This window comes from Cupressus sempervirens, chromosome 3 (assembly GCF_028749045.1).
Source record: "Cupressus sempervirens isolate cs-2001-9-10 chromosome 3, ASM2874904v1, whole genome shotgun sequence".
NCBI lineage: Eukaryota > Viridiplantae > Streptophyta > Pinopsida > Cupressales > Cupressaceae > Cupressus > Cupressus sempervirens.
In genome coordinates this window covers 554,746,080-554,766,117 of record NC_143120.1, presented here as the reverse complement: position 1 = coordinate 554,766,117, position 20,038 = coordinate 554,746,080, and the positions used below count along the sequence as shown (strand labels likewise).

Below are 20,038 nucleotides of genomic sequence, written 5' to 3'. Positions count from 1 at the left end.
GCTATCAAATGCATGATCATGGGAACTCATGCCAACAACTACATCATCCGGCTCAACCTGACATAAAATCTCATCACACTCCACATCCACTATGTTCAACTGATGAGAAATGTCCCCCACATTTGTAGACACCGCTATATCATCACATTTCTCTCTTTGAAAAAGTGATATCATGCTCTGCTCGAATCTCAGATTTTAATTCAGTTGGGTTATCTGTTTGTGATTTTTATTTAATTGTTTTAGAATACCAAACTGTATTACAAGTTCTTCAGTTGTTGAAGCACACCCTCTATGGGTATAATGTCTACTCGGAATGAATCTCATATAACCATCCATAACTTCTGAATGCCAACCCAAACAAATGCTATCAACTCCTGAACAGATCTGAATAAATAATTCTAAGATCAATTCCCGCAGGCTGGTAGGAAACCGCTTTGACATCATTGTAATAACCCTTGTCATCTCATGACTCTAACAAACACCGATTATCATGACATTCGACGTTTCCTCTAACATTTGGCATGCAATACTAGTAGCTCTAAAATGAACTCCAAATGTTTGTTGATTCACAACTACCTCAATTACAAATTTACACACTCAGATAATTTAAATGTCAGGCAATCTTTCTGAATAATTTCAGTAATCAAATTGCAAGGAAAAATTTGCAAATTATTTACTATGCCATCAGAAAATTACATAATAAACCGGCCTCTGGTATATATAATTCTGAGATTACAAGCAATTCACTCTAACTCTGAAAATATTTACTAATAATACTACAGATGATTTCATAATTGAATGAGACCTCAATCCCAGCCCGATACAATTTGCCATACTTTATTTGGCAGGCCAAATAACCACAATTTAGAAATTAAGAATAAAAAATAGAGGAATCTGTGAAATCTTTAGCTTCAAGTTGGTTTGCAACAATAACTCCAACACTAGTCTATATAGTAAAATCCTTGTGCAGAATGAACATGCTCAACTAGACTTAAATCAAGTATCCTTGGCAGCCGCTTAATGCTCCAATTGGAAACATTGTATCCCCTTGCAATAACCCCAACCGGTTATAACTTCAACAAACACCAAATTCTTTTATAATTCAGTTGTTTGACATTTTGTCAAACACTTTGCAAGCAAGCTGTGATACCACTGTAATGAGCCTTGCTGACTCTCAAACAATTTGTGATGAAGAATTGATTCCTTTTACTGTTTTTGATGTTTTACAATTTTTTATACAATAATATAGCAGCAAAATAGAAGATATTGCAATAATAATTTGTACTCAAATATCTGGAAATTACATAGGGAATATACAGTTGAAAATTCCAGATTTTAATACCAATTTAGATACTGAGTATTTTCACAAAATATCAACAAACCAGTTGATAAAATATCCCCTATTATCTAAATTAACAATACTGTAATGTCCCCTGTTAGAATAACTAGAAAATATGGAGAATTACTTTAATTCCTTAGGATTACAATATCCAAGTTTGCAGTTAGCTTGTGTAGGGGATATCATTAATTTATTTAATGACAATAACCAAAGCCTGTTGCTATCACTGAATTGGAAGATTTTGTAATATTCTTATGGGGTGTTGGTGTACTTGCTTCCAGTGTGATGATCTCTTGCTGTATTAAATATGGATGTGTAAAGATGCAAAATGATATATTGCTTAGTCTCCCACATCTATTCTCTAGGCCTGCAATGTCTGGTCTATAATTATTGTTTATTAACTCACAACAGTATGGTTCATGATGTCTTCTTACAATCAATGTTACCCTCTTTAATTAGAGTAACGTTCTTACAACTAAATGAGCCAAGTGGGCAATTGTTCACATGCGTAGATCTATATAAGGATTAAAGGTTTTATATGTTTCCTAGCCTCTCTAATATGTAGATATGATTGCTTCCCACCAATTAAAGCAAATTAGACGACTGCTCTATTGAGAAGTCCTAAAGTAGATAAGACTATGATTTCCCTGAGATTGTGATCAACCGCTAAGTGTACCTAGCTTGACTATGATGCCTTAGGTGTGTTATTGATCTCCTTCTCTTCTGATTTCAGTATATTCCCATGATGGAATTCCGTCTCCTTAGTCTCTGCTATTATGTCTAGACTGCACTAGATAGTCTCAATTATTGACTAGTTTGTGGATCTTCCCTTCTATCAAATATCCCTGACCTGCTATGTGGATTTGTGCACTGTGATTTGTTGGTATCCTCTGACTGAAACCAAGATGACTTCTCCTTCCTTTGACGTTCTACTTTCCTCCAAAAGGATGATCTTTTTGACTCGCAATTTCCTCTGTACTCTCATGCAGCGATGGATTTGTTTTAAAATCGATAATCCTTTATGAATCTCCCTTCTTGTTTCCAATTTGTAACGATTATATACGTGACGCAATGGATGAGTGATGTCTTCCCCAAAGAATCACGACTTTGACTCATGCACTTTAGACATCGCTAACATTGACATTTATGTTGTTTATTTTTATTTATATTATTTTTGATAAAGTATACTTTATTATTTATCAATTTATAATATAATATTGTATTACTTAAGACATTATCGTTATTATATGCTAATTTTGCCTCAGCAACATATTATTAATAGTTGGTCACAAAAAAATAAATTATTTGTTATTTAGTTATTAAGATATAAATAGTACTGGTACAGTAATAATATATTATTATATTATATTAATCATTTAAATATTATATTTATTATTTAAATATTGTGTCATTTAATTCATTTGACCTCTGACAACACCAAAGTGATCCTGATGATGAAAGATGATGAATGAACATGACGGGGTCACTTACTATAAATAGACGCTCCCTCCATGATTTTTGGAGCTCAAATTTGAAGCCCGAAATAAAATTGAGAGCATCCTCCAGCTCCTCTAACTCAACTAAGCGCATCGGAACCAACATATTGACTTACTATAAATAGTAAGTCTCTCAAATAGAGCCATACACACCATAGGCTGTTGGAAATTTTATAACCACACAACTGAGATCCTCAAATCCCACTATCAACTTATGATGGTCGCGATGGTGAATGAACCTGGTCAACTGTAGGAACCTGCTAAAAATGGGGACGTTACATCCCTGCATTATAAGCCTGATTTGCTGAATAATAGGGCTGTTATGGATGTCCAAACTCGACCTATATTGCAGTCCTAGTTTTGGATGGCCTTGATTTATTATGACTCCAAAATTCAGTCCTCTCAATGCCAATTGCAGGATCTAACCCTTCATAATATATTTTCCCTTTAGCAATTAAAATATCAAGCAACGACGTCTTCCAATTACAAAATGTATAGTAAGAAGACTTCCAGAATTTTCAGACTTACAATTCTCAAAAGTTTTCTCACCAAAATTCTCACCCCCAGGCTTCTTCTAAAGCATCAGTAGCACAAAAACCGAAGATGCAACACTTAGACTTTGGTCCACAATGCACCTGCATTGAAATCAATGTATAACTCAAAACTCTAAACCTTGTTTAATGTATAGGGTAAAAAACTTAACACATGTATAACACGATATAACGTAGAACAAATACTTTATTCATGTATGCACTTGCTGATTACCATCCGAATACAATGATTACAACAATTACAAGGATGCTTCCAAAGTCCATCTCGGACGTATACATATACCTTTCCGAAGTGGTGACTCAAGCGTCATGCGCCCGTTCGGATACTACTCTACCCATCGGCTACACTATACATTTTACTAACAACATCATCCCCCCAAAAAAAGAAAAGTTGTCTCTGGATGACCATACAACAAAATTTCAAAACAAAATACATCAATGCATAAGTACTAGACAAAGGGATGCGTCTGTGTCCTCAGCTCGTTTAGCTCCATCCGTAACGTGTAGGCCTGTTCTTTCCTGAGCTTTAGCTCTGCTTCGGCTTCCATTTGAAGCTCCAAGGTTGACTGCATCATCTCTCCGACTTCTCCCAACTCCTCCTTCTTTGCTGCAATCTTTTCCTTTTCTGCTGCCAATTGTTCTTTTTTGGCTAACAAGGCTGTTCTCTCGAATTGCCAGGCCGCCCTATCAGATTCCCAGGCTGCCCTCTTGGAAGCTAACCTGGCAGCTGACTCCTCCCGAGCTCTCTCAGCTGCTGCCTGATCCGCTTGACTCCTCCGAAGAGTGTAGTATGCTTCCCTGTATAACTTTGCTATCTCATGAATCAGAGCCTCTACTCGGCTCTCCATCTTAGGGTCTCACGTCGTGCACCAGTCCTGCCGCATCTCTGTGGTCTCCACATCTAGCCATCCTCTCTCCTCAAAACAAACTCTAAATGTAGCTAGAAATCCCAACCTCTTGAAGGCTATGACTCTGTCCAACTCTTTCACCATTGACTCCAATGTTTGAGTCTTAGTTGAAGCTAACATTTGGCGAGCACGAGATGCTAGAGCTGTGACATCATCAAGAAAAACTGCTTCTGTTATCACTCTCTCTTGCGCTACTGGGTGTTCTTGCTATGTACCCATAGCCCTCTTCGTAGCCTCTGCCATACGCTCAACAACACTATGCGATACTCCCTCACTTTGTGCTTGCCCAACCTCATGTACTGGGTTCATCGGAACTGCTTCCCGTGTGGGTGTCAGCAAGTACATCACTCAAGGTGCGGGGGTTCGGTGGAACTTTGTAGTCAGGAAAGCACTCAGCCTCTGGGATCGGCTCTCTCTATCTCGCTCCGGTGATGCCAATAGGGTCGTATTTACTGTGACCACCACATCAAAACCTACTACATCCAGTTGGACATCTGATGCCCCCAACTCCTCGCTTGTCACTACCTCCATCACCCTTGTCTCTATGTCTATCTCCATGTTAGTTGCCAAAGTCTCTCTTGTATTTGGTAGTCTTACGAACCGGCTCCATCGGTGCCTCCGGATCTGCTATCTCCGTCGGTGCCGGATGTGACTTTGCTACAACTCGTGTCTCTATAGTGGGCTGCACCATAGCTGAAACTAGTGTCATCACCACTGGCTGCCTAAGCTGTCCAAACCCTCGGATACCATGTATACCTACAGGAACCAAGTGTGTCATGGTCAAAAGTACATGTCTCGGAAATCTCAAAGGTGTAGCCGTGATCACTTCTACCTCTTCGTCCTCTTCTTCTTCCCCCTCAGACCCACTCTCCTTTGAAGATGTCTCCTCTCGGCCACTATCTGTGTTTCCACCATCCGGCCTTAGTCACTTCTGTCCTACAGTTTTTGTGCCAAGAGTATCCAAATGCCTCCACTGCATAATAGGTGGTTCGCCAGGTATGAGTGGTCCCGGTTTTGCCTCCAGTGCATCATTCGGAATCATCAGTGTCATCACCTCCAAGAACAGACCAATAGCATAATGTGGCATATAAAACGTTTTATGTTGCAAAGTGAGAAACTCTGACATCCGTTCGGCCAATAATGCTGCCCAATCATTATCCCTGCCGTGCAAAATCTCGTTCATTATGGCTACTTGGGGAAAAGATATATCTGAAGTGCGGCTCGAACCTGTGAGGCAGCTTTTCACTATATCCATCAAACAATGCCAATGACCCTCCTGAATATTAGATTTCTTTAACCCTTTGCCTTTGGACGTGTCTGAAAGAGCCTCGTGTTCCACCTGCGACAGGTCTCCGCACACAAGCTGTATCAACTTCAACTTCACTTCACGGCTCATCTTTTTTGGCTTGCTGTCTTTTTTTCTCCCACCTTGAGCATGACGAGGTATGCCAAATACTCGCGTAAAATCAGCCGGTCTAAATGATACTACTAATTTGTGATCAAGATACTCAAATGCACTGGTTCGAGAGAACCTGTCATATGTTTTAATCATAATGCACAAAAACTCTTAGTAGCCTCTGATGCAAAATATTGGCATTTGCACTACCCATTCCACCTGAGCTTTCCTGATACTAGCTTTCATCGGATGGTTGTCTGAAGTTTCCTGCCACCACTTCCGGCATTCTGCACCATTTAACCCTTCAAATGTGATACTCTGTATTGTAGGGATGTCTCCCGGCTGCTTCGGTTTCTTAGCTTTCTTTTTACTTGCACTTGCATTGGTTCCTGCACCAGGCCTTGTATAGGTCCCTCCTGCTACACGAATTCCAGAAGGTAATGTCTTCGCGTTCTTGTTCATGGCAGTGTCCTTGTCTAGTTTCCTCTTCCAAGCTCTCTTTCTAGCTGACTGCATAACTGTCAGGCTTTTTTCGTTTTGTGAATCAATCTCAAACCGTTAAGACAGTTACTATTTACGTACAACTTTTCACAATTCCTCTCTTCCTTGGCGTCCGTACTATACGACTTCCTTCAGCTTAGTGAAGTGCGGCTTCTTCCTTCAATTCTTTTTCAAACCATTTAACTCTCCCTGCTTTCCTATATCCGTACAATGTCTCCTTCAGTTGTATGGTTCTTGTTTCGATATGAATGGCTTCTTAGATAGTACGGCTTAAAAGTCTATTTTCTTGCTTACTGTACATGTACGGTTTTGTATGAGCTATTTGTCTTTCAACACGCCTTTATCTTCTCCCTGTGGCTGCCTTTCATCACGCCTTTAACATTTTTGTACGTACGGCCTTTATAAGTTTCCCTTTTGTCTTTTAATGTACGGTTTTCAATGGCTTAAACATGTGGTACGGTTGCCTTTTGTACGGTCAATCCTAGCAAACCTCACACCGTACGGACCTTCCTTTCCTGTCTCCAATTTTGTACGGCTATGTTCTATATATTTCTAATTTGCTTCAATCCATGTTTTCAGCCGTGTTGGTTATCAAAATCACTGGTTAGAAACTTATGAGCCTTGCCTGCTCGATGCTGGGTATCTATCTGATTTTGGCCAACGTAACAGGATTAAAACCTCTGTGCTTAAGGTTCCATTGGACCAGGGCCTGTTTACCCAATTCAAAACTCGGATGCAAGATTTATTATAGCGGATTGCATAACAAATTCCTTCAACTAGCAAGTGTTAAGGAAAACTTCTATATTTGTGATATACAACTTCAAATTTAGAATTGTATTTTCCTGAAATAAAAATTTAAATGAATTACAAAGTGAAATTAAATTCTCAAAGAAAAAAGATGAGGAAATGCTAGCGTTGGATTCAAAATTTTAGAGTAGGGTTATGACCAGTGTCGAATTCTAGTTGGGTAATAGAGTCAACGTATGCTTCTTTCATACAACTTTACAGTATTGAAAGTATAATATTTGCTAAAAATTAAATTAATTTGATGCCACAAATTGTTATGTTTCAGCATATTCAAATTAGCCTATTATGTTTTAACCATTATATGGACACAATAGATACAAATAATAGAAAAGAAATGATATCCTGTATTATTTGTATTAATCAAATTTGAACAGCCATAAACAATTTAATGTTCCTATCAAATTAATAAATTACTGACAAATAAATAAACAAACCATAAAGGACGAGAATATATACAGATCAAGTCTACAACAAATAAAATCTCTTACTGATTTGGTTGTAGGACAGACTGTACCAAAGACATTCAGCCTTCTGATGTTCAATTCAATCCAAATCAATCCTCACAATATCCAGATTTGAAGCTCAAAAATCTCTTGTCTCCTTGGCTTTGTTCAAATTCTCAATTTTCCTTCAGAGAGATATAGAATATTCAATGGTGCCAACAAAAGATTTTTTACAATAAAAGCCTCTGTGTATATTTTAAACTGTATCCTGATCACAGATAATAACTGTCTCTTTCAAAAGCAACGATAAAAATGATGTCCCTTTTTTGCTTTACTTTACATATATTTATATACGTTTGAAAGGCATTAGTTGTTTTTTCAAACAACATGTCTCTTCATAACCAAAAACTAACCAATGTTTAAAACATAATATTGATTATAGTTATATCAAGGCATACTTCGCAGCTTAATTATTTCTTGTGCACTATATCATTCATCATTCATTAACGGTAATCCATGACTCTGTAATCCACTGGTTCATGGAATTTGCATTCAAACTTCCCAGGTGGCTGCAGCATCCGTGGCGTGATTTTCCTTTCATCCATGCTGAATATTGTTCCTTCATGTTCAAGAACTCCACGCTGGCATTTGTATCTTATTGGGCTCTCTTGTCGCGATGGGTTCATTTTCTCCTCCACTCGGTTTGTAAATTCAATATGCTCACCTCTCGATCGTTTCTTCTCCCAATTAAGAGCCTGCAACAAATACAACACGACAGATATTAGAAATCAAATCAAAAAAAATAAATCGATTTGTATTTGTATCTTTTTTATTTCTTCTTTTACGGCAACTGCTTCTTCTCCATAATGTTTCGTGGCTTCCTGATGGTGTTCTAGGTGTCGGTCATCGTTTTGGCGTCAACTACCAAAGATAAAGCAGTCATGGTAATCGTAGTAACACGAGACATCTCATCCTTTGCCTCCAGGCTCATCGGCCACAACTGATTTTGTAACAGTTGTTTTTGCATTCGCTTTGATCCTTGTATGGACAAAGGGGTAGGGCCAAGTGATGACAAACGTCCCGTATCTGCTACAATTGGCTCACATAAGATAAAAGATTTCAATATTTCAGTTGAAATGGTCTGTGGATAGCCAAAATCAATCACTTTGTCAAGTAATTGATAAACAAGAACAAAATTTTTCCGAAGTGAATCTTCATTTAGAGTTCCAAGATAATCTTTTATAACACATGCTATTCTCTGCAGAAGCTCCAATACAAGTGCAGGTGACACATTTACTCTTGTAGTTGCAACAAATAACAGTCCAGCAACTTTTACATGTAAATAGTTCACACCATCTACATTCCATTCACAAGAGTCCATGTTGCATATTCACTTTCCCTTGCCAAGTGTATGAAAGGTTGTCAGATTTCCTTTAAGTCTGAAATGTTTATTCATACGGAAAACTTCTGATGAGTGTATTTCATTCTTTCCTTTATACTTCATCTTAATCAGCCTATGAAGTTTTGAGATCATCTGAGAAACGGCTTTCATCATTATCACTTCTGAATGTACATGGTCTGCATATACTGTTGAATCACTGACATGAGTTAAAGCTGCTTGTTTCATTGTAAATATTCGCTGAATTGGCTTGAAACTCAACCCAGAACTGGAACAGGCACTAAATAAGGTTGAAGTGAGTATTTCTTCTGATGAGGATCCAACTAAAGTTCACGGGAGTCCATGCCTTTCAGAAGATGGTGACTGAACTACTTTCTTTTTTGGCTACTCTTTGTCACCATTAGGATAGCTATACCAGTTTGCATCAAATTCTAGACATTTCAATTTGTAGCAGAGCATCATGATCATCTATACTTGATTTATTAATTTCCAAATTCAGCTTTGACTGCATATTTTCAACATCAGCAACCTTTTCTTTTTGAGAAGCCAACACATTAGTGTGCCTTACAATCACACAACCTGTGATAAATAATAGGCTATGAAGAACAAGGAAAAAGAAATATGAAGCAGTCCCTCTCCTCAGTTAGCAATTTTCTGGTGCTGATGCCACATTATCACATTCCAAACCAGAATGCCTCCCATATCACACTTGCTGTTATACTTCTCAGGCAATAATCCATATACAAATAGGATATTTAATTATTCTTCAACAGAGATCATGGCTGTCTGTATTGGTACTTGTATTCTCTTAATATAAATTGTTTGATGAATTGCACAAGCCACTTTGGATAGTGCTGAAATGCATTCCTAAATCAAACAGCTTCCTTTTTGAATTCCTATAACCTTTTTTGTATTTGAAGCATATTGTTTGAATGGGTAAAATCTGAAAATTCTATTTTTTCCATGGTGCTTAGGACCAAAATTTTGTGAAAATTTGGGTTCCATCAAGCTGTACAGCTTAAGTGTTGATTTGAAGATGTGATGATTCCCCCTGCCTCCGCACGGTCTTCAATTTTTTCTGTTTGCTGATACCGTACGGTCCTTGGTGTTTGATGTTCTGCATATGCCGTATGGTCACTAATTTCTGGTGTCTATTTACAGTACGGTCACTAATCTCTTGTGCCTATCTGCCATACAAGCTTCCTCAGATGATTTCTTCTCTCCGTACGGGCTTTCTAGATCTTGTAATTGTGATTGTTTTTAGTTATGGCTATCTTATATTCTTGCAAGACCGTACGATTTTTATTTTCAACACATAAGCCTTTTGAGGCTGTACGGTCGTCTAGGAAGGCCGCACAGTATCATATACTTTTCTCACTTTATTATTATTATTTTGTTCGGGTTTTTCTTTTCTTCATACTTCTTCATATGATATCTTCTAGGGCCGTACAGTAGGCTGTACGGCAGATTTTTGCTCCCCAATTATTTTAATATTTAAAATTCCCATCTTAATATATTTACTTAATGTTTTATTTTATCACTTCATACTTTTACAACTATAGTTTATCACTTGACAATTTAAAACTATATTCGACTTTAATATTATACATATACACATTATTTATAGACGTTTTTTTCTCTTTCTTCAGCTGTTTGTTGATGGAGGATCCTTACTTTCCTTGTATATTTTCAACTTTGATCCATTTATGGCATCTGGTATTTCATTCCCATCCAGTGTCCACAACTTAATTGCTCCATTATATCCCACTTCCTGTATCTTGTACGGTCCAACCCATTTAACTTTGAACTTTCTAGGCCTGATTTCATTTCGCCCATTATACTTAAGTACTAGCTAACCCGGTTGAAAGTTGTTTAATTTTAAGTGCTTGTCTTGCCATGCCTTCCTCCTGTTTTGTGTTACTTCGATGGCCCACTGCGCCTACAACCATCGCTCATCAAGTTTGTTCAAATTGTACAATCTCTCTCGTAAACTCTCTATGTCGCCTAATTTGTTCTCAATTGCTATCCTTAAACTTGGTACCATGAACTCCGTCGGTACCATTGCCTCCTGTCCGTACATTAGTTGGAACGGGGTATGTCCTATAGTTACTTTGTGTGAAGTATGGTACGCCCAGAGGGCGGATGGTAACTTTTCTTCCCAATCCTCCCCCTCAACTGCACAGGATTTATAAATTACTCCAACCAAGATTTTGTTTGTTGCTTCGGCCTGTCCGTTAGCCCTTGGATAGTACGGGCTCGATAATGAATGGTAAATCTTGAACTCCGTAGTGAGTACTCTGATAACATGGTTGACAAAGTGTCCTCCCCGATCACTTGTCAACTAGAGGGGAATCCCGTACCTTGTAATAATTTGCTCATAAAAATATTTCATGCTTTGCTTATTGCCGAATTGTCTGGTAATGCCCGTGCCTCCACCCATTTAGTCAAGTACTTCGTTGCTACTACAATATATTGGCACCTTGTTTTACTCATCTTCAGTGGTCCAATGATATCTAGCCCCCATCTCTCAAAAAGTTCTTGTGCGTGCTAGGGATTGAAGGGCATAAAATCTCTCTTCAATGGTTTTCCAGCCGGTTGGCATGTGTTGCATGCCACGACTCACTCTCTGGCATCATTGTATACGGTTGGCCACCATAGACCTGCCAAAAGTATTTTCCGTGCAGTAGTATTCGGCCCCATGTGTCCTCCTGCTGGGCTTTCATGTGCTTCCTTTAGTACTTTCGGAATTTCTTCTTCGAGAACACACCGCCTCAGGTTTTGATTTGATCGCATTTGATACAATAGTCCATTGATTAACTGGAACGTTCAGCTCCTTAGTACCAATTTCCGTCTTTCATTTGGTGGCATGTCACTTGGAAACTGCCCCGTTGATAGGTATTCTCCGCTCTGTGTATACTAGGCTAGTAGTACCGTGACATAAAATAGCTACGCGTTTGGAAAATCATCATTAACCCCCTCCGGTGGCTCCCCCAATTTTATTTTCGATAGGTGATTTGCATTCACATGACTCTTCCCTGGCCGTACCACAATCTTAAATGTAAATTCTTGTAATAATAACAACCATCGACTTATTCTTCCTTGAATAATCGGCTTATTCACCAAGTATATCAGTGCTTGATGATCTACATAGAATACAAAGGGAGTGGCCAACAAGTAATGTTTAAACTTCTGTACAGCATACACCATCCCCAATGCCTCTCGCTCTATGATGCTATAATTTTTCTCTGCCTTCGACAACAATCCACTTGCAAAGTACATTGGATGGTCCAACCCGTGGTCACCAGTCTGCACCAGTGTTGCTCCGATGGCATAATTGAGGCATCTATATGGACATGAAATTCTATATCCCAATTCGGATAGGCCAAAATTGGAGCTGTAGCCAACCTTTTCTTCAGTTCCTCAAAAGCTTCATTCTGTTCATTCTCCCATTTGTATGATTCACCCTTGAAGGTGAGTTTGTCCAGCGGAAAAGAAATTTTTGCAAAGTTTTTAATAAATCTCCGATAATGCCCGATGTGCCCTAAAAATGACTTCACTTCCGACACATCCGTCGAGGGTGGCATCTCCAAGATCACGCGGACCTTGTTTGGATCCGTTTACAAACTATGTGTCCAAGCAGCTTTCCTTGTGGCACCATAAGTCTACACTTCTTTGGATTCATCACCAATCTTGCTCGTCTGCACCTCTCCATACATTCTCCTAACACCATTATGTGTTTGTCCTCTGTGCTAAAAATTGACCAATCATCTAAAAATGCCTTAAAATTTCCAACTGACATTTTATCAAATATGTACAGGATAATCCTTTGGAATGTTGCCGGGGCATTGCACAATCCAAACGGCACCCTGTTGTATGCATATACTCCATCCTCCACAATGAATGTCATTTTTAACTTATCCTCCTCGGCGATTGATATCTGATTATACCTTGAGAATTCGTCCATGAATGAATAGATTTCATGTCCTACTACTTCCTCCAAAATGCTATCTGTAAAGGGTATTGGAAACGGGTCTTTAATTGTTACGGCGTTCAAACATCGGAAGTCCACACATATTCTTATCTGTGTTGTGTCCTTTTTCAGGGATATCACGATTGGCGATACCCACTCGCTTGTTTGTACTTTAAAAATGATTCCAGCTTCCAGCATCCTGTCAATTTCCTCCGTGACCCGCGTTGCATAGTTCTTATTCATTTGGTATGGCCGCTTCCACAGAGGTACCACACCCTCGATTAATGGTATCTGATGGACACAGCTCTGGTAGTACTCCTTTTAAGTCCTTGTACGTCCAAGCGAAAACATCTTTGTACTCCATGAATATCCTGAATGCTGCCGCCTTCAACACTGGGTTCCAATCATCTCCTACAAGAATGTTCTTCGGATTTTCCTCATCACCCAAGTTCATTGTTTTCACTGTCGGCTCTTCATACTTCATCGGTTTATCTTTATTGAATGTATGGGCTGGTGTTTCATCTACTTGCACTTCTCCCTCTTTCAGTTCAGTGGACTCCTTCGGAAACTCATCGCCTATTTTTTCTTCCTCAACGCTCAAGATGTTGCAACTCGGAAAAACCTCAATCTTCCATTTGCCAGTGTAGTAGTCCATTTACGGAATCTAGGTCATCATTAGTTGACCCTCCTAATCTCAGCACCCCTTCTTCATTTGGTTTCATCCTCTTTTTCCATTCGTCGTTACTTTTGCCTTCACCTTCAGAGTCCGAGGACGCTGCTTCTCCTATCATCTGTGTATGTAAATCAATTATAAATCTCCTGCCTCCTTTCTCAATAGATAGGGTGTTTTGCTTCCAATCGTGTTTTACCTTTGCTTGCACCAGCCACCCTCACCCCAGAATGGCATCATACCCTCTTCTCTTCAATGGAATGACCACAAAATCCAGTGAAAAGGGTTGTGTCCCAATTGTTACCGGCTGTGCCATCAAAGTTCCCAATGGCTTTATCCCATGCTGATCTGCTGTAAGTAACTGAAAAGTAGGTGGCTATAGTGTTGGTTGTCCAAGTTTTTTCCAAACATCTTCCGACAACAGATTCACCCCTGATCCTCCATCTACTATTGTATCCATCAGCACAGTACCCAGAATGCCCATCTCTACCACTGCCGGGTGTTTACCTGTCGTAAGTGCCAACAACATTGGGTCTGTTGTTGCTGCCGTTGTTCCCTTACTATCCTTTGCTTCCCCTATCACCCTTGGGAACGGTGTCATTTTTATAATAGCCGTACGCAATTGTGGCATCGTGAGAAGAAGGTCATTCAGCTTAATTGGCACTTCCATTTGCATTATTTGTTTCACCATGCTCTATTTTGCCAAGTTTCTTTTTGATGTTTCGGCCATGTCCTTCACTTGTAGTTTCTTTGCTTTCATTTGCTTTTCTATTTCCGTTCGGGCTTTTTGTAACCTTTCCTTCTCTTGTTCCACATTCAGATATTTTTCTTTCCGTGCCTGTTCCCGTGTGATTGCCAATACCTTCTCATCACACGTTTCAATACTTAATAGATTTATGCCTTGCTTAGGACATTTTGAATCTTCATGGTCCCCCGGACCACACCATCTGCACAGTAGCTGTGGCATCTGCTTTGTAGGACAGTCCTTGGCGAAGTGACCCCAAAGATTACATGCCCGACACTGTATCATTGGCCGTCCACTTGCATCATACTGTATTTTACTTCGGCCTTTGTTGTTATTATTATTATTTCCACCCCTTCTGCGTCTATTATTATTTCGATATCCACTCGAAGTAGCATCATTACTCGTGTTATTGTTGTTATTGGATGCTTCCTGTGTTAGTAATACCTGCTGGTGTCCTTTTGCTTTCAAGTTAAACGGACACTCCTTCAATGAATGTCCCGCTACCTAGCATATGTCACAAAACTGCTTCTTTGGGCATGAACCCTTCGTATGGCCATCCTCCTTGCAATCTGTGCAACACAATTCTCCTTTCACGGTGTTCGGATTCTTTTTTGAATTCTTGAATTCTTTCATCATCCGAAGCATGTCTTTCTGTAATGCTTTCACTTTCTTGTTCAACTCATCGCTACTGCTACTTTCTGAGGATGAATCATCCAAATCAGAAGATTTATGCTTTTTCTTCTTACTCATCTTTTGTTCACTTTCCAAATCCATGGCACGAGTATACACGTCAGTGTATGACGACAATGGTACAATCTTCATTTTCTTTTTAAGAGCCGGTCGTAGCCCCTCCACAAACCATCGTTTTTTCAAACCATTTGCTAGTTGACTCTCCATCTTTCCAATCAGTTCTTTCATTTGTTTGGCATAAGTTCAGACTGTTTCATTCTTTCCTTGTTTAGTACTGTATATTTCTGCAACTATTTCATTATCATCACGGAGCAATCTGAATTTTGCAATAAATTCTTTTTTAACATTTTCCCATGTATTGAGTTTTTGAGGATTGGTATCGGAAAACAAATCTATCGCCACACCCTGCAGGGTCACTGGAAATTGTCTCACCCAGTCGTCCTCATCCGTCACACCATTCGTAGTCCATATGGTTTCACACGTTTTACAATGTCTGATAGGTTCTGCTGAACCATCACTGTGAAACTTGGGAAACTTTTCTTTAGGGCTTGCCATCGTTACTTTTCTTTGATTCTGAGGTACTTGTGTACCCGTGCTGTTCTGAGCTCTCGTGCTGTTCTGGTCTTCCGCGTTGTTCTATAGCACAGTCTTGTTTCCAACAACCACATTGTCTGGTGAAAGGTCTTCAAGTGATGTTGTTCTGTTCTCTGCCTGTATCCATTCGTCTGGTGTATCAAGAATGAAGAGATCACTCCACGGTCATGCTCCCTCGACACTCCATGCCGTGTGAGTTGCTTCCCGTCCGTTCAGACACTCTCCCCTCGGTGTATACAGGTTAAGGAACTCTTTCCTTGTTTCCTCCACCAAATTTAAGCGTTGCCGAGTCTCCTCCAGCAATTCCTTGGCACTCCTTATCTTACTAGGTGAGTGCACTCCCTCTGTCTGTGCCTCTTCACCCCTTCGGTGCCCCTCGGCAATTTGCTGAAGTCTCTGCTTGCATTCTACCTACTGTGCTAAAGTTAAAACTTCTTGTGCTGTACGTAGTTCATCCTTATCTTTGACCTTGTACCTATCCTTGTTTAGCAAATTCGGCATTAATCTTCATATCATTCCTTCATTCCAGGTCCGTCAGGCAACGGCGCCAAATGTTTACCGTACAGGGTAAACACATGTATAACACATGTATAACACGATATAACATAGAATAGATACTTTATTCATGTATGCACTTGCTGATTACCATCTGAATACAGTGATTACAACAATTACAAGGATGCTTCCAAAGTCCCTCTCAGACGTATACATATACCATTCCGAAGGGGTGACTCAAGTGTCACGCGCCTGTTCGGATACTACTCTACCCGTCAGCTACACTATACATTTAACCGACAACAAACCCTTATACCTCAGCAAGGGCATTAAAATTCAAAACTTCAAAAATGTCACCAAGACTACAAATGCAAATAAGATGAGCTATGATACTGAGGTGACTGATATACAACACCAACAAAAATAATAACCTTAAAATATTTAAATGAATAACAATAATAATAATAATAATTCACCTGTCTTGCAAAAACAATTGAATAAGCATCAAAATCGAAATCTGACAACACTAGAGTGATCTTGATGAAGAAAAGTGATGAATGAAGCTGACAGGGTGACTATAAATGGACGCTCCCTCCAAGATTCTTGGAGCCCAAACCAGAAGCCCGAAATAAAAACTGAGACCACCACTTAACTCCTCTAACTCAATTGAGATCATCAAAACAAACAATCAACTTTCTATAAATAGTAAGTCCCCCAAATAGAGCCAAAACACACTATAGGCTACTAGAAAGCCTATAACCCAACAATTGAGACCCTCGAATCCCAATGTTAGCTCACAAGGGTCGCGATGGTGAACTAAACAAGCCAACTGCCAGAATGTGCTAAAAATGGGGACATTACAATTTCTTCCACATTTTCCTCCAAATAAACAAAAAACTCAAGCTAACCTAGTAGACGGGGTGAGATTCAAGGAGTTAATAGTAGCAGTAGTAGATGAGTGGAGAGATCTTCCTCAAGAGGTGAGAGAGAGATTTGTTTACCTCTGTATTCTTCTCAACATTGTGACGATATGGGAACTTGGCCACAAAAGTGGAGACCTCAAGAGAGCTACTGACAAGCTCACCTTTCCATCTTTTGATGGTAGTGGGAGAATGAGTGTACGAGCATGGGTGGTGAAGTTAGATATTTACCTTCTACTTAGACCATACTCGAGAGGGATGTTATTCAGTTTGTAGTCTTACAGCTTGAGGAGATCTGCCTACGAGTGATAGCACCACATATTCTTTACTCAGGGTCATGGTATTCTTTATTCCTATGCAAACTTCATAAAGAGACTCATCACTAGTTTTGATAGGAAGGACATCAAACTCTTAGATAGTTAGTTAGCATAGATTAGATAGATCAAGCATGTAGACCCTTACATTAATGAGTTTCAGAGGGTGACAGTAATGGTTATTAGGATGCTACAAAGAAGAGTTCTAATGCTTTTCATTGAAGGACTTTAGAACAAACTTAAGGGTTTTCTCCATGTATTCTAGCCTATGACCCTTAATGAGGCCTTTGATATTGCTCTTTACCTAGACACATCAACATCCCCATCTTCTTATCGTTAGGATAAGAAGTCCTGTAGGAAGACAAAGACATGATAGAGGCCTTCTATGCATACATTACAAAGGTCTTCTATCCAGGTCAAGAGCATGCCAATTCCACCACTCAAGTTAGATAAGGTGTCTAGGAATAAGTTGAGGAATAAATTTTGTTTTACTTGTTAAGAAGCATGGGAGCCATGGCATAAGTGCCTCATGAAAGGTATGACACGTCAATTGAGGTGCAATTAGATATAGATAATGAGAAGTTTTGGATACTGATGTCAAGGTTAGTGGTCCTGAGGGTGAGCATGACAAACAACATATAAAGCTTGATGATGTTTTTGCAGTAGGTGTGACATGTGACAACTATTGCCACTATGTTAGGAGTTTCGAGGATTCACCACTTGTACCTCTAAGGTGTGATGATGAGGAACCAAATGACTTTTTGGGTTGACAACAAAACTACTTATGATTTTGAAGTTAGGGATTGGTTACAAACGATGGTTGTAGGCAGAGAGTTTCCAAGCATTGAGTGTGATGCTAACAAACGGATTCTCTTTACGTTGCACCATGAGAGTTCTACAACCGAGTCTACAAATGGGTGAGTATATATTGACAACTGCATTTTGTGTTGTAGATCTTGGTGAGATTGATATGGTCTCATGTATATAATGGTTGCAGTCATTGGGTAGATATATGTATGAATTTACGAGTATGCAACTTGAGTTCATGGTCAATGGCAGAAAGGTGGTACTTTGGGCACTAAGGCATTATCTAGAGATGGGCTAATGATGAGTATTATTGTTGGCCATAATGATTAGGTTGATTATCCTTTTGATGGTTTTGATGAGGTTGATTATCTTAGTGTGCTAGTGAGACATGGGCTCCCTATTGCAAGTGTTGAGGATATTCCTGGATCATTCTTGGTTACATCACCTGTTTCTTAGTGGATGAATCTATTTTCTTGTATACAGTTGGGTCAATGGTTACGCTAGCCAGCAATCCAGTGATCTTTGAGAGAACACTAGGTACCCCTACATTTGAGTAACATGGGGTCACTGATAGGTTTATTTGTTGCGTGGTGACAGGTTATCGAGTGTTCTTCTTGGATTGGCACTGTTTGAACCACTTGGTTGATATTGTATATTTTGTTTGTCTATGTAATGATGGCCAAGTTGGATGGTCGTTGGTGTATACTATGTGGCAGGAGGGGTTTCATCCTCATAGTGTGGGGATGACACATATGCAGATGGATAATATTCAGGGATGATGTTGTCTACTTCTCTTACATAGGATATAACTAAGGTTCTGCTTTGTTGTTGGATCCAAATAGTGGTTTCATGGTCACACATGTGATTCAGAGTGATGTTGAGCTGTCTTCAACATTGGGATACATGGTACTTTTGTCGGAGTTGAGTAATGATATCAATAAATGTGTTGAATATAGGATGTGCGCGATGGTGGTGGCACAATAGCGCATTTCTTGTGTACACATGATCTTTGGGAAGAGAGGATTGTAATGCCCCCTTTTTAGGATGACAATTAGTTGTTTAGGAGGTTGGCCTATCACCGAGTTTCCGTAGGCCAACAAATTGTATAGAGAACTTACTAGGAGATGCAAAGCTATCATGGAGGCTGTGGGATCCAATTTCGAGCTCTGGACCATATTTAATAAATAATAAGGAAATAATTAAATATTTATTGAATGAGTTTGAATAAATATTTATAAGTGAATTTTATACTCACTTTATTGAATAATTTATTATAAGTGAATAAACTAAACTCCATCCAATCAGTAAACTTCATAAGTTGTGGAATTATAAATAATCTATCATTAAAATGAAATTTATATTCAGTTTATTGATTAACTATAAATAGTGAATAGTATTATTCCCCATAATAAATAAAATTGAAATTCAAGGGGCATTAGTCATTATAAGTTCATTATTCAAAAATTAAAAATTAGGTGATAAGACCTTGCATTCCTTGTTCAAATAAAGGGTTTTGATTTTAAAATAAAAGCCACATTTCAATAAACAAAGGCTTGGTGTAAGGCATCATATTGAACCATTTATTAATTTACTAGGAACTTTAGAAGAGGGACTTCTATTTCCTGATTTTGTTATGCATAAAGCATGAGAATTGGAGAGAATGATGAGTTCGGACAACAAAGGTTTAGTTCCAGAGAAGATATTGGATCAAACCAGGAAGTGGAATTAAAAATGTTTTTGTTGAAAATTTTGCGTATCTGATCTTTCAGGGAAAAATTGCAGATATTCATTCTAGAGAGGCAAGGCTGAACTCATGCAGAGACTACAATGCCCAAGGACATTGCCCCTTGAGCTGATCAGTTGGGATGACAACCCCAACTTGTTATTGCTTGTGTAGAGATTAATTTCAAATTAATTTCAGACAAATTATAGGGTTTGAGAAGAGTTGCAGATTGAATGAGATTGGCTTTGATTGAAGGAATGGATTCATACT

The 20,038-nt window shown here is 39.0% G+C and overlaps 1 protein-coding gene across 2 annotated transcripts in view; it reads left to right on the top strand.

The window, feature by feature from the left end:
• LOC149567622 (nucleoporin (DUF3414)) overlaps positions 1-20,038 on the top strand; it is a 337,999-nt gene that overhangs the window by 246,367 nt on the left and 71,594 nt on the right. The gene's annotated exons all lie outside the window — the stretch shown is intronic.